This window comes from Gekko japonicus, unplaced genomic scaffold (assembly GCF_001447785.1).
Source record: "Gekko japonicus isolate JY-2015 unplaced genomic scaffold, Gekko_japonicus_V1.1 scaffold1246, whole genome shotgun sequence".
NCBI classification, from domain to species: Eukaryota; Metazoa; Chordata; class Lepidosauria; order Squamata; family Gekkonidae; genus Gekko; species Gekko japonicus.
The window spans coordinates 70,980-83,144 of record NW_015163126.1 but is presented as its reverse complement, the minus strand read 5'-3'; positions in this window follow the sequence as shown (position 1 = coordinate 83,144).

The window sequence follows — 12,165 nt, the reverse complement described above, 5'->3', positions numbered from 1 at the left end:
CAAGGTCACACCAGCAGCTGCATGTGGAGGAGTGGGGGATCCAACCCCGTTCTCCCAGATTAGAGTCCGCGCTCCTAACCACTCCACCAAACCGGAGCACTTTAGCTGAAAATCTTGCTGGACTCTAACGTGCCACTGGCCTTGAGTCTAGTCGGTCTACTGCAGACTGACACGGCTGCCCTCTGGAACTGAACTGTTAACTCCCTTTGAGATTTAAAGGCCAGAAGAGGGATATCAGTCTTTAAAACACAATACAGAATGCCCTGGCTTGGATGGCCCAGGCTAGCCCTGTCTCACCCGATCGTGTCAGATCTCAGAAGCTAAGCAGGGTCTGCCCTGGTTAGCATTTGGATGGGAGACCGCTCCAGGGCCATGATGCAGAGTCAGGCCATGGGAAACCATCTCTGTTCCATCTCTTGCCTTGCAAACCCTACAGCGTCATCACCATGTCGGCTGCCACTCGACAGCCCTTTCCAACACCAGCCTTTGAAAATCAGGAGGCTCAAAAGTGGGATAGGTAAAGGTAAAGGTTTCCCTTGCTCGAAAGCCAGTCGAATCCGCCTCTAGGGTTGCAGTGCTCATCTCCGGTTCAAAGCCGAAGAGCCAGCGCGGTCCGAAGACGTTTCCGTGGTCATGTGGCCGGCATGACTAAACGCCAAGGTGCACGGAACGCTGTTACCTTCCCACCGAAGTGGTACCTATTTATCTACTTGCAATTTCTTGCTTTCGAACAGCTAGGATGGCAGGAGCTGGAACTAGAGACGGGAGCTCACTCCGTCATGTGGCACACTCGGGTCTCGAACTGCTGATCTACTGACCTACCACAGCCTGCAGTTCAGCGTCTTAACCACTTGAGCCACTGCAGCTCCTAAAAGTGGGAGCGGAATCTTTAAAATGAAATACAATCGTGCATACAGGAGGAGACAATTGCTGAGGTACGCTGGACCCAAGTCAGAAATGTATAAAATCTACACACACCTGCACACAGAGAGACCAAGAGATGCAGGATTCGTATCTGCCACCTCTGCCGAGTTCATTTTGACACCCGCCCAAACTCTAGACCATCCAAGGAGAGCAAAGTATGTTTTCCGCCCAAGCAGGTCTTCTCCCTTATTAGTAACTCTAATTACTTAGAAGGCGCAGAAATGAGATAAATCCCTATAAGAGCAGGAAATGTGACCTGATTTCATGCTTGATTTAGAAATCATCACTTGGCAAGAGAAGCCTAGAGAGAGAGAGACTCGGATCTGAATGGGCCCAGGGCGTGCCACTTCAGCCCAAAGAGAAAGCAGGAAGATCAACAAAAAACACAGTCCCGGTTGCTTGGAGTCCAATTCCCAGGGAAGCATGCTTATTTCTTTTTTTAAAATAAATCTCTTCTCTGTACTCCCTGTGCCCTAGACACAGAAAGACTCGTCACAAAAATGAAATGGCCTCAGATGTGAGTATCATGCCAGCTGGTCTTTCTTCCTGCATCTCTACCAGGAATGACATTGAAAACAAATCAAGAAGAAGAAGAAGAAGAAGAAGAAGAAGAAGAAGAAGAAGAAGAAGAAGAAGAAGAAGAAGAAGAAGAAGAAGAAGAAGAAGAAGAAGAAGAAGAAGAAGAAGTTTTTATACCCCACTTTTCTCTTCCTTAAGGAGTCTTAAACCATCTTACACTCTCCTTCCCTTCCCCACAACAGGCACCTTGTGAGGCAGGTGGGGCTGAGAGAGTTCCGGGCGAACTGTGACTGGACCAAGGTCCCCCAACAGGCTTCATGTGGAGGAGGGGTGGAGAATCAAACCTGGTTCTCCAGACTGGAGTCTCTTCACCATGACACCATGCTGGCTCTGGAGAGCAACATCGAAGCTCAGACTTCACAGATCTGTTTGGATCTCTGATTCCCATGGGAATAAGACCAACCCTGCTGACTCAAATCCAAGTTGCTGGTGCAATCCTGGTTCTGTGGCCACTTCCTCACATTACATGGCAGCAAACCCAGACTAATTTCTGAATGGATGCTCAGCGGACAGCAGCAGGCAAGCCTGGCTCCCTATGTGTCATGTGTCATGGGTCCTCAGTCTCTGAGTCAGCAGAAGCCAGCAAACAGACCGATGAGCTGCAGACTGACCAAGACTCACCACCAACAGCTATTGATCCAGACCCGCCAGAGCCACCCATGCAGTCTCTGAGTCAGCAGAAGCCAGCAAACAGACCGATGACCAAGACTCACCACCAACAGCTATTGATCCAGACCCGCCACCCAGCCTTCATGCAGCAGGAAGAGAAACAGAAGAGATTGGATTCATCCTCGGAGTGTCAGAGCAGCTTACAATTCCCTTCCCTTCCTCTCCCCACCACAGGCACCCTGTGGAATTTTTGCTCACAAGACTCCACAGCTTAGAGGGAGCATTGGTGCCAGGTAAGGTATTGGTGGGCAATGCTCCCTCTAAACTGTGGAGTCTTGTGAGCAGGGCTTTTTTTGTAGAATAAGCACAGCAGGCTCATTAGCATAACAGGCCACACCCAACAGCAGAAACACATTAGCATATTAGGCCACACCCCTGACAGAGCAGCTCATTAGCCTATTAGGCCACACCCCACATTACCAGAGGTGTGGTCATCCAGCCACACTCACCTTTTGCTTCTTATTCTGTTTACCTTGTTTGTGGTCAAAACCCAGGGCCTTTTTTGTAGCAGGAACGCCTTTGCATGTTAGGCCACACACCCCTAATGCAGCCAATCCTGATGGGTTTCTGCTGTTGGGTGTGGCCTGTTATGCTAATGAGTTCCTGCTGGGCGTGGCCAACTCGGGAGCCAGCCGGAACAACGTTCCTGTGCGTTCCTGCCCAAAAATATCCCTGCTTGTGAGCAAAAATCCTACTTTGTGAGCTACTGGCATTAAAGTGGTGAGCAAGCAATTTGGCTCCTGCATCTGTTAGTTTGCTCCGGAGCCATCCTGTCTGAGCTAAGACAAAAATGTGTGAGCCAGAGGCTAAAAAACGTTGAGCTAGCTCACACTAACTCAGCTTACAGGGAACACTGGAGGGCACCATAGTCCCCATAGGGCCTGCGGTGGGGACCCCTGCTCTGGCAAGTTCTCCTGCCAGAGTGCCACTGCCAGGAACAGGGGCCATTCCAAGACCACACAAAATATATGTATATACATAAAATATGTGTGTGTGTGTGTGTATATATATCTCCTGCCAGAGTGCCACTGTATGTATGTATGTATGTATGTATGTACACAAAATATGTATATATATGTATATATATATATGTATATATATACTTGCTGACACCCTGGGCTCTTGCAATCCTTCACAGGATTCAAGCCACACCAAACAATTCAATAGTTAAACGTACAAAATATATAGCAGACGAACGAGCAGAAAACCCCAAAATAATCCAGAAAGCAAACTGCTTTCCTTTTTAGGAAGCAGTTCCTTGATCTACAAAATCAGCCGGGTGGACTCCTCCGAGGAGAGGACGGCGGAAAGAGGAAAGCGACGCAGAAGGCCAAAATTGCTCACATTCGGACTGCTTCGAGCAAGAGGCTCCTATGTTGGCCTTCATACATGTAACAGAGTATATATTTATACAGGGGTCATTTCGTAGAAGAAGAGGTGCAGGAGCTCAATGGCATAGCTCATTTGCATATGCCACACCACCTGACAAAGGGCAGGCATGCTCAGAATGCCTTTCTCTCCCTTCCCCATCTGGGGAAGGGAAAGAAAGGCATTTAGACCCCCCCCACTCCCACGATGTTCAGGGGAAAGGGGGGCATGTCTGCCACCCGCCCCTCCCCTTCTCCAGTCGGTAGGGGGCCGCCCTGGGCTCCTTACTGCTGGAGTGCCGCTCCACCGCACTCCGGCAGGAAATGACCCTTATAATATCTATGCACATTTCTGGTCTGCTTTTCTCCCCAATGGGGAGACAAAGCACTTTACAGCTTCTTCTTCCCCTCCTCCATTTAACCCTCACAACAAACCTGTGAGGCAGGCGAGGCGGAGAGTTTGTGACTAGCCCACGGTCACCCAGCAAGCTTCTGGGAATTCGAGCCTGGCTCTTCCAGATCCTGGTGGGGATTTGAACCCGGATCTTCCCGATCCTAGTCTGACAGTCTAACCACTCCACCATGTTGTCAGGAGATGCATCTTCAGGGAAAGTCCCTCTGTGTAGTTTTATGATCCTTTTGACAGGCTCTCCCTACCGTATGGAATGCAGCTGCAAGGGGGAGGCCAAGCTTTTAACCCTTTGCCCCCACCCCCTCTTTCACACTGCAAGTCATCCCTTCCAAACTGGGGAAGACTCTTCCAGAAAGGGAGCGAGGTGCAGGTGCAGGGGTCATGAGAACATGAGAGAAGCCAGTCCAGCACTCCATGTCACACAGTGGCTAAAACCCAGCTGCCATCAGGAGGTCCACCAGTGAGGCCAGGACCCTAAAAGCCCTCCCACTGTTGCCCCCCCAGCACCAAGAAGACAGAGCATCACTGCCCCAGACAGAGAGTTCCATCTAGACCTTGTGGCTAAGAGAACATAAGAACATAAGAGAAGCCATGTTGGATAAGGCCAGTGGCCTATCCAGTCCAATACTTTGTGTCACACGGTGGCCAAAACCCAGGGGCCATCAGGAGGTCCACCAGTGGAGCCAGAGCTCCAGAAGCCCTCCCACTGTTGCCCCCCAAGCACCAAGATTACAGAGAACATAACATAAGAGAAGCCATGTTGGATCAGGCCAGTGGCCCATCCAGTCCAATACTTTGTGTCACACGGTGGCCAGAACTCAGGGGCCATCAGGAGGTCCACCAGTGGAGCCAGAGCTCCAGACACCCTCCCACTGTTGCCCCCCAAGCACCAAGATTACAGAGAACATAACATAAGAGTAGCCATGTTGGATAAGGCCAGTGGCCCATCCAGTCCAATACTTTGTGTCACATGGTGGCCAAACCCAAGGGGCCATCAGGAGGTCCACCAGTGGAGCCAGAGTTCCAGACGCCCTCCCACTGTTGCCCCCCAAGCACCAAGATTACAGAGAACATAACATAAGAGAAGCCATGTCGAATCAGGCCAGTGGCCCATCCAGTTCAATACTTTGTGTCACACAGTGGCCAAAACCCAGGTGCCATCAGGAGGTCCACCAGCGGAGCCAGAACTCCAGAAGCCCTCCCACTGTTGCCCCCCAAGGATCAAGAATACTCAGCATCACTGCCCCAAACAGAGTGTTCCACCTATACCTTGTGACTAAGAACCGCCGATGGACCTCTGCTCTGCCTGGTTATCCAATCCCCTCTTGAAGCGGTCTATGCTCCGTAGCCACCACCACTTAGTGTGGCAGTGAATTCCACGTGTTAATTACTCTTTGGGTGAAGAAGGACTTCCTTTGATCTGTTCTAAGCCTACTGCTCATTACCTTCACTAAGTGCCCAGGAGTTCTTGTCATCTGCAGTCTGCCTGGAGCAGAGGAACAGTGCCAAAGCAATCCCATGCTGCCAGATGTGAGCCAGTGCAGTGCCAGTGGTTAAGAGCAGCCAACTCTAACCTAGACAGCATTAAAAAAAAAGCCATGGTGGATCAGGCCAGTGGCCCATCCAGTCCAACTCTCTGTGTCACACATTGGCCAAAACCCAGGGTTGGATTCCCCACTCCTCTATACGAAGCCTGCTGGGTAACCTCTGGCGATTCTCTCAGGACTCTCTCAGCCCCACCGGCCTCACTGAGTGCCTGTTGTGGGGAGAGGAAGGGTAGTTGATTGGAAGCCGCTTTGAGACACATGAGGCCTGCTGGGTGACCTTGGGCCAGTCCCGGTCCTCTCAGAGCTCTCTCAGCCCCACCTGCCTCACAAGGGGCCTGTTGTGGGGAGAGGAAGGGAAGGCCATTGGAAGCCACGTTGAGACAGGGTAGAGAAAAGTAGGGTATAAAAACCAGCTCTTCTTCTTCTTCTTCTTCTTCTTCTTCTTCTTCTTCTTCTTCTTCTTCTTCTTCTAAGCTTGCCATGTACTGCAGAAGGATGTGATTGGTGACACTGTCCAAAGCTGTGTGAGAGAGAGGACGAATCAAAGACTCAGCACTCTGGTCTATCCCTAGGCCAAGGTCACCTGCTGGGGTGGGCAAGGTCATTTCTGTTTCAGAGCAGGGTCAGAAGCCAGACTGAAATGTATTTGTTCCCTGCCTTCTGAAGCACCACACACATTTCTCGCTGCTGTCCTAACGTGCTCAAGCTCCAGGTTCGTTTGATGGGGGAAACAGCCTACAGATGCTCACATAGCTTACAAGAATATTGTATATAGTCTCGCAGCCGTGAAAATTCAAACATGAGCACTCTCGTAGACTTGGCAGTCAATTGCCATGGCGATGGCTTGCTCTGGTGACTGTTTTAAAACTATCGTGGGTTTTCAAGTTTTATAAATCCGGGGTCAGTTGCTTTGACATTAATTTTTTTTATATCGGGAGGGGAGCCAGTTTGGTGTAGTGGTTAGGAGCGTGGCCTCTAATCTGGGAGAACCGGATTTTATTCCCCACTCCTCCACAATCAACCTGCCTCAGGATACGTTTTGCCCTATAAATATGTCACCAGGCTGCCCCAGCTGTGTGTTTGTATGATCCTCTGCACACCCCCACTTGCACGTGGGCCTTCTCTCTCTCACTTCTCAAAATGCTGGCAGTTCCCTTCTTCAACTTGCTGCTTCCATGGACCTCTTCAGGATTGGTAAATATCACCCTTCCCTAAAAATCTCTCCCCTTTCCTTCCTGCATTTCTTAGTTAGCTTTTGTGTGTGTTTATTGTGTGCATTTCGTTTTATCCTTTTCTTAATAAAAAACCCTGCCTGGTTATTTTTGAGAGTTCTCATAGGGACAAATTCTGGTATCCATAGGTGGAGATCCTGCCTCTCACTCTGTCTCTTTTAGCTAATTCCCCCAATTTAAATGGAAACTGCCTATCCTCTGCAGGGTCTTTCTTGGTGGTCTCCCATCCAAGACTGATGGCAACACCAGCAGGAGGCTTTCAAGGGAAGTGAGAAGCAGAGGTGATTGGCCACTGCCTTCCTTTGCAAAGCCTTCCTTGGTGGTCTCCCTTCCAAGACTTATTTTGACCCCAGCAAGGGGCTTTCAAGGGAAGTGAGAAGCAGAGATGGTTGGCCATCGCCTTCCTCTCCAGAAGCTTCCTTGGTGGTCTCCCAACCAAGACTGATGGTCACCCGAGTGAGGGGCTTTCAAGGCAAGTGAGAAGCAGAGGTGGTTTGCCATTGCCTTCCTCTGCAGAGTCTTCCTTGGAGGTCTCCCATCCAAGACTTATAGCAACCCCAGCGAGGAGCTTTCAAAGCAAGTGAGAAGCAGAGGTGGTTGGCCATCGCCTTCCTCTGCAGAGCCTTCCTTGGTGGTCTCCCATCCAAGACTTATGGCCACCCAAGTGAGGGGCTTTCAAGGCAAGTGAGAAGCAGAGGTGGTTTGCCATTGCCTTCCTCTGCAGAGTCTTCCTTTGTGGTCTCCCATCCAAGACTTATAGCAACCCCAGCAAGGGGCTTTCAAGGCAAGTGAGAAGCAGAGGTGGTTTGCCATTGCCTTCCTCTGCAAAGTCTTCCTTGGAGGTCTTCCATCCAAGACTTATAGCAACCCCAGCAAGGAGCTTTCAAGGTAAGTGAGAAGCAAAGGTGGTTTGCCATCGCCTTCCTCTGCAGAGCCTTCCTTGGTGGTCTCCCTTCCAAGTACTGACCTTGCTTAGCTTCTGAGATCTAATGAGATTGGGCCATACCAAGCCACCTTCCCTCCCCGGCATATGCCACAGCCTCAGAGAAATAAGTATCCCACTGGAGAAGAGCCAGGGCTCATTAGGAGAGCAAGGGCTTGGCATGCAGAAAATCCCAGGTTCAGTCCCTGGCATCTCCAGTTTGAGGGGAAAAAAACAATGAGGCAGTAGGCGATGTGTAAGACCTTTGCCTGAGAACCTGAAGAGGTGCTCCCATATGTCCCAATGCGGCGGATCCAGAAGGCCTTTCTGGGGGAATGGTCCCCAAGCTATAATATGAAAGCATTAGTCATTCTGTGAGCCTTGGGCTACAATTAGACTCTGCCGCGGCCACTCGGCAAAGGCTGCTCCGGAGATGTCTTTTCCTTTCTACCACCAGAAATCCAGTTGGCAGAATCAAAGAGAGGAGGAGTTCATGAAATACTAACACAATGAAAGTTTTTAATTCGGGAGAAGCGCAGCATTTAAAATCCAAAGCAGGATATGCTTGCGTGGTCCCAAGGTTAAAGTCGAGAAAGCCTTGTTTCTGCAGTTATGAACTCAATCGGGTCAGGATCTGGGGGGGGGGGCGCACTGGAAACCTCCGATACACGGAGGAGGAGGAGGAGGAGAGTGAGAGGGAGGAGGAGGAGAAGAAGAGGAGGAGGAGAGGGAGGAGAGGGAGGAGGAGGAGAGGAGGAGGAGAGGGTGAGGAAGGAGGAGGAGAAGAGGAGGAGGAGGAGAGTTGGTTTTATACCCCACCATTCGGTACCCAAAGGAGTCTCAGAGCAGCTTCCAATCACCTTCCCTTCCTCTCCCCACAACAGACACCCTGTGAGGCATGCAGGGCTGAGAGAGCTCTGAGAGAACTGTGACTGACCCAAGATCATCCAGCTGGCTGCACGTGAAGCAGTGGAGAATCAAACCCGGTTCTCCAGATTCGAGTCCTGCGGCTCTTAACCACCACACCAAACTGGCTCTGAAGCTGGAGGGGGGAACGGAGTCCACACCTCAGGGCTGTCAACCTCCAGTTCTCCCTGAGTTTGACTGACTGCCAAAATACAGAGAATCGGGTTGCTAACTTCCATGCGGGGCCTGAAGACTGCCCAAAGGCAGGGGTCATTTCCTGCAGGAGCGCACAGGAGAGGAGCTCCGGCAGTAAAGAGCCCAGGGGGCGGGCACATTCAAGAAGCCCCGCCCCCTGCTCCCAGCAGCCCCGGGCCACGAGGAGCAAGAAGCAGCCAGGTAAGCTGCAGTGGGTGTCACCTTCTGACACACTTCCGGTGATGTCAGGGGGTGTGGCCTATGCAAATGAGTTATGCCAATGAGCTATGCTAATGAGCTCCTGCACCTCTTTTTCTACCAAAGGAGCCCTGCCCAAAGGTACAGCTGATCTCCAGACGACAGAGATCAGATCCCCTGGAGAGAGAAAAAAAATGACTGCTTTGGAGGGTGGACTGTATGGCACGGGACCCCACTGGGGTCTCTCCCCTCCCCACATTCTGCTCTCCCCCAAATTCTCCACCCCCAAATCTCTGGGAATCCTCCAAGTCAGAGTTTGCAACCCAACTGCATCCCCCACCCCAACGAGCTACAAGCCAAACTCAGTGGGAGTTTGAATGCAGAGCCGGGTATCATAAGCAGGGGTCATTTCCTGCAGGAGCGCACAGGAGCGGAGTTCCGGCAGCAAAGAGCCCAGGGGGCGGGCACATGCAACACCAGCCCCCCCCCCTGCTCCCAGCAGCCCCGGGCCACAAGGAGCAAGAAGCAGCCAGGTAAATTGCAGAGGCCCCCACCATAGCAATCCAAAACAGTCCAATGGCACCTTTAAGGCCAAGGTTTGTTCAGGTACAAGCTCTCCCTCCTCTGTGAGGGCAGATCTGCGTGTTCCCCCCCATAGCTGGCAATCCAAAAGAGTCCAGTGGTGCCTGAGCGGTGGGTGTTGCCTTTTGACACACTTCCGGTGATGTCAGGGGGCGTGGCATATGCAAATAAGTTATGCTAATGAGCTCCTGCACCCCTTTTTCTACGAAATGACCCCTGATCATAAGGAGACCTCAGACAGTAGCCTTGCAGTGCAGGTGGTTGACTTCCCCCCCCCCGGTGTGTTTGGGGGGCTGAAAGCTGATTCTGAAGCCGAAACCTCTCCCCAGAACTGGCCGAAGCCCATTCCTGCCATCTCCTCTTAAAGAGAACGTTCCAGAGCGCCCCCCCCCCAGTGGTCAGTGCAACTCCAAGGGTCACGGTCCTTGTTTGAAAGGTGGGGAACCCATCAGATTGGGGGGGGGATACAGAAGCCTGTTGGCGGCTCCCTCTCTCAGGATGCCAGCCTCCAGGTGGGACCTGGGGATCGCCTGCAATGACAGAGATCAGTGATTTGTCAGGCCATAGAGAACAAAGCCCCCCACACACACACACACATTCCTTCTTCCGCACTGGAGGCCTCTCCTTCTATGTGTCTATTCACTGTACACATCTGTGCTCCTCAAGTGATCTTTGGATCTCTGTCGCAGTTTGTAAAGACAAAATATATACATTGACGTGTCAAAAAACATTCTAAAAGGGACTAGAATCCCACAAAGCCTGGACAAATGGAGGGGGGTGTTGTTTGTTGTATTATCTTCTCAAAACGTCGAAAGGGAATGAAAAATTCAAGGGCTTTCGTTTACTGGGGGGAATACTAGTCAAAATAGGATTATAGAATCATAAGGGACCTCCAGGGTCATCTAGTCCAACCCCCCTGCACAAGGCAGGGAATTCACAAATGCCTCCCCCTCCACACACACCCAGTGAGTGACCCCTGATCCACGCCCAGAATATGGCAAAAAACCTCCAGGATCCCCAGCCAAACTGGCCTGGAGAAAAATTGCTGCCTGCCCCCAAAGTGGCAATCAGCATTTTTCTGGGCGTGTCAGAAAGGGCCACGAGAACTGAGCACTGAGGCAGCCCTTCCCGCCCTCCCTCTCAGGATCTGCCTAAATTCACAGAATCAGCATTGCCGTCAGGTGGCCATCCAGCCTCTGCTTGAAAACCTCCAAACAAGGAGAGCCCACCACCTCCCGAGGAAGCCTCTTCCAATGAGGAACCGATTTAACTGTCAGGAAGTTCCTCCTAATGTTTAGCCTTCTGGGGCAACAGAGAACAACTCCACACCATCCTCTATACGACAGCCCTTCAAGGACTTGAAGACGGTTCTCATATCCCCCCTCAGTCGTCTCCTCTCCAGGCTAAACCTACCCAGCTCCTTCAGCCTTTCCTCGTAGGACTTGGTCTCCAGACCCCTCCCCATCTTCGCTGCCCTCCTCTGGACACGTCCCAGTTTGTCTACATCCTTCTGAAATTGTGGAGCCCCAAACTCAACACAATACTCTAGGTGAGGTCTAACCGGAGCAGAGTGAAGCGGTACCATCACTTCGCGAGATCCGGACACTATATTTCTGTTGATACAGCCCAAAATCGCACTTGTCTTTTTAGCCACCACATCACACTGCCAACTCATGCTCAGCGTATGGTCTACTAAGGCCCCTAGATCCTTTCTGCACACGCTACTGTCAAGCCAAGTCTCCCCCATCCTATAACCAGGCATTTGATTTTTCCTACCTAGATGCTGGACTTTACATTCATCCCCGTTGAATTTCTTTTTATTTGTTGTTGTTTTGTTTGATTGTAAAGCGAACCACCCCTAAAAAAAAAACCCAGTGCCAAGTCAATCAAACCTAGACCCACCAGCCAAAAGCCTGCATGGGATTTCAGGCAGAATTTACCACCGGCTCAGCCAGCCAGCCGCCGGGCTTAAGCCCCGCTAAAGCTATCAAGTTGAGCAAACCACTTGAAGCCACAAGGATTTGTGATTAGCGGATAAGAGCTTTTTACACCCAAATCAATGACGGCTCATTTGCATGAGAAACGAAGAGTCTCTCCCAGCAGAAGCGAAAGAGACAAGAGACGTGGGCTGGCATCCGAACACTCCCTCACTCGGCAGTGCATGCGGATGGGCTCGGGGAGGCTTACTTCTGAGTAAACCCATTCAAGGCTGCACCGCAGGATTCCGTTTCCGGGGAGGGCTGACTCCCCATCTTCCAGGGGGCCGGACTGGAGTACAGTGCAAGAGATAGAGGGCACTCCCGGAAAAGCAGGTGTGTTTGCCCTTGGAGTCCCCTTGGGCTGAGAGCAGGAAGGAAGCCAGAGACACAGGGCGACTCTGCATTGGCTCTTCCCTCCCTGGTTTTGCAAAACCCACCTTGGAACAGGAATCCCTCTCTGCATTGCGTGCCACTTTCACTTTTGTTGACCATCGGGTTTTGATGGTACCTTCTGCATAGATTTCACAGGGCTCTTTTTGTAGAAAAAGCCCAGCAGGAACTCATTAGCATAACAGGCCACACCCAACAGCAGGAACTCATTAGCATATTGGGCCACACCCCTGATAGCACAGCTCATTATCATATTAGGCCAC